This window comes from Montipora foliosa, chromosome 11 (assembly GCF_036669935.1).
Source record: "Montipora foliosa isolate CH-2021 chromosome 11, ASM3666993v2, whole genome shotgun sequence".
Lineage (NCBI taxonomy): Eukaryota > Metazoa > Cnidaria > Anthozoa > Scleractinia > Acroporidae > Montipora > Montipora foliosa.
Window position 1 is genome coordinate 4,186,518 of NC_090879.1, and position 3,742 is coordinate 4,190,259.

Consider the following 3,742-nt stretch of genomic DNA (forward strand, 5'->3'; position numbering starts at 1 on the left):
AGAAAACTTTAAAAGTCCAGAATTAGACTCTTAAATTCAATGGGGATTCATTTAAGATATGTAGTAAATAACTGGAGTAAAGCTATTGACCAAGTAAAGAACAAGTGTTGCTAAATTAAAACCTCGTGTTATTATCCTTTTAACATCCGTTCTATTCGTTTAGTCTTTGAAACAGTCAAAATGTAATTTCACTGCAATTTTAAATGCATTTTATTCAATTCAACAAGTTTCGAATCATACTAAAGATATTTTCTTGTCAGTCCTCAGCTGTAAAATGACGTCATATCTAATTTGCATAAAACAGGCATACATAGCTTTCAAAAAATTACAGACAACGTTTTGTCGATTCAATACCATTTACACTATAAGTTTCCGTAAAGAAACTAAAATGTTCATAAAATGCCCACGAGAATGATTTTTCCGACACATGGCCCCGGACTAAACCTTGGTGATTCCAAAACTGGCAAAGGGGATAAGGATGGATGGTGAAAGGATAATAAAGCTCTCAGGGCAATGGAGTGTATACATCAGGGGCAGTTGTTCGAAAGACGATTAATTTAATCCAGGATTAGTGTAAACTTTCGTTTTTGGTGAAAGTTCAGTTTGGTTATTCTTGTTTTTCAAGATTGACTTCTTCTAATGTAAATTTTTCCCGAATATCAGCATTGATCAGCATTTGGGAGAAGAAAAATAAACTCCTAGGTTAAATTTTAATCTGGGGTTAGCGTTAATCGGCTTTTGAACAACCGGGCCCAGATGTATCGATCCCCTTGAAGATGAGGATAAAGATGAAGAGGATGAGCAACTGACGTGTCCAACCTTTAGTCAACTTTCTGATGACCTCTCAAGCAACCCTGTGGTAACAATGTCTTCACCCCTTCAGCAGCCAATTAGTCAGCCTCAGCCTCTAGATCAGGCAGATCCACTGTTGTCGGTGCCTATAGAATTGCCTGTAGAAGTGCCTCCATTTATTGATTGACCTATGGAGTGATCAGTCCACTCACAATAATTGTGATGTAGTTATTAGTAATGTCGTAGCAACTTCTCCAACATGCAGTGATGAAGTGCCAACGAAAATAATAAGAGTACACAGGTCCCTCATTAGAAAAGATATGATTGAGATCTTTCTAGATCTCTCAATATTGAAATTTAATTTAAATGCCATCATTATAAATCAGCATGGTATTGAAGAGGCTGGACAGGGCAATGGGGTGCTAAGGGAAAAATTTTCTTTGTTTTGAAAAGATTGTTATGAGTCACACATGTTGGGAGAGTGTTAGAGGGTTCCCTACATCAGGCATGATTTCGACAGAAAAAAGTGGGAGGCAGTTGGAAGGATACTTGTTAAGGGATATACTGATTGCCAATATTTTCCCCTTAAGATAAGCAAAGCTTTTTTCACTGGTTGCCTTTTTGGGGAGGGAGTGTAACCTCCATGATGTTGCAAGACTCCTTCAAGCACTGTCTCTAAATCTGAGGCTAGTGTAATAGAGGGCTGTTTGTCTGATAGCATTCAGGGACGATGCAGAATTACTTGACTTTTTGTCAGCTTTTGATTGTAAACGAAGAGTTACACAAGAAAACCTAGTGGAAATAATCGGAGAACTTGCCCACAACGAAATAATTCAGAAACTTCAATATGCAGCTGATTGCTGGGGGCCTATTGTTTCTCTCCTTAAGTTATATTTTCCTGATATGTGTTCTTTGCATGAACCGTATTCCTCTATACTGCCAACCAATGTCAAAGTTATTTCCCTCCTTAAAGCAACACCCCTTACAGCGGAGGGGGAGACCTTAGCCCACTTAAAGAGATTTATAAGAGGTCTTGACGAGTCCAAACTTGCCACTTTTTTGAGATTTACTACAGCATCAGATGTTCTTGTTACTGATACGCTGACAATTTCTTTCACAAACAATGAGGGTTTTCAAAGACGGCCAGTTGCTCACACATGTAGCTACACGTTAGAACTACCAAGCACCTATTCAAGTTTCTGTGAGTTCAGAGAAGAGTCACGGCTGTTTTAAATGCAGATAATCGGAAAATGACCTTAGTTTAAAGACAAATGATGCTCTCATTTACATTTGTTTAACCACCTAATCTTCTGTCACTTTGTTTAAGTCTGGTAATAGTTGAGGTTTCATCGTAAAAGGAACCGTGTTTGATAACGGCTCTGTCACAGTATCAGAGTAAGGTACATCTTCTACAGGTCTCTACAAGAAGAAAGGAAAGGAGATTAGAGGTACGTTTTACCTGGATGGCAGCCAAACTGACCAACTCCTTTTAATGAAGGTTGTGTGTGCAAAAAGACTTCACCGCCGGTGTAGTCATTGCCAGAGACATCAAAAAGTTGATCTGGATTTCGAATTCATGTCCTCCCTGGCGCAGGTTACCTTTTTTTCACTGCAAGCTGCCTGTAGGGCAAAGGAAGCTCTCCACTCAAACCCTGAAACATAATGGCAACGAAACTTTAACAATTTTCGTTGATTTGTTTTAGACAGCAAAATTGTTCCAGAATACATTCGACGGAGCGAGGATCTTGAAGAAATGGGTCCTGACCATCCTCTCCACAGCCTTGTTTGCAAGTGCCTTGAAAATATACCCGATCAAAGACCAACTGCGGCAGACCTTGTAAAAGCCCTGCTAAAATTATCTAAGCCTACTGAAGGGAAAATCTCTGGTTACCCTGCTGTTGAAAAAGATCGGGCTCACGTCGCATATTCAGTCTGACCACAAATTCAAGCTTTTGGTTTTGGGTGAGTCCGGCGTTAGAAAGACTTCGCTTCTTTCTCGTTTCCTAGACCCCGATAGTCCGTTCCTTGATGTACCAGTCCCAAGCACCATCGTTTCCGAGGAACACTTTTAGCGGCTACGTTTCCGAAATAAGTCTGTCCATCTTCACCTTGTAGATGTTGGCGGCCACAAGTTCAGCCCTACGGCCAACTTCGTTCCGCAGATATTCCGCCGCGTCCAGGGCGCGGTTATTGACTTTGATCTCACTTCCCAAGTATCTTTCTTAGAGGTGTCAAAGTGGCTAGAAGCTGTGAAGGAGAAATGCAATGAGGGATTACCAATTGTACTCGTTGGAAACAAAAATGACGAGTTGAAGAGGTGGGTTGATTCAATGAAAGTCGCACATTTTGCTTCCAACGAAACTTTGTTCTACATCGAGGCTAGCGCGAAGTCCCGAGAGAATGTCGATGAAATATTTTTCGTTATCATAGATTTAATGATTGAGCGGGAAAACCTACTGGGATCCTCGCCGGAGGCGAACTTGCTTCTTTCTTCGCTGCGAAGCACACTTACGGCGGAGGATCCGATAGAAAGGAATCTAATTGCTGAACGCCAGCGGTCCCCTCGCCATAAGGTTCTTGATCCAGGTGTTATCATTCTGGAAGGGGCGAGCTCTACTGGTGAGGAATCAAACGGTAAAGAGACATCACAAAGTAACAAGAAAGATGCAACTAACTCGGACGGAAAACGCAGCTGTTGTGTTTTGATATAGACAAGTGAGTATACTAAGAAAGCCAGAACAGTTTTAAAGGAAACCTCCACTGTTTTAACAAACGTCCCCTAAAATGTTCCATGTCTAGTTATTAGAAGATCTGTAACGAAAAAAAATGCGTTACCGAGTGAAATAATCCAGGCGAAGAAGAGAGCAATTCTTTGCTTGAAAATTTAGGCACTCACGATCGCCTAGCGACCTTTGTGGTCGATGACCTATTATGCCAGCTGATGTGGAAT

General features: G+C 40.9%; 2 pseudogenes; both read left to right on the top strand.

The window, feature by feature from the left end:
* Positions 1–445: 445 nt before the first annotated feature.
* LOC137976588 (uncharacterized) lies at positions 446–2,025 on the top strand (annotated as a pseudogene).
* A 343-nt stretch (positions 2,026–2,368) lies between these two features.
* On the top strand, positions 2,369–3,503 carry LOC137976589 (uncharacterized; annotated as a pseudogene).
* The last annotated feature ends 239 nt before the right edge of the window (positions 3,504–3,742 follow it).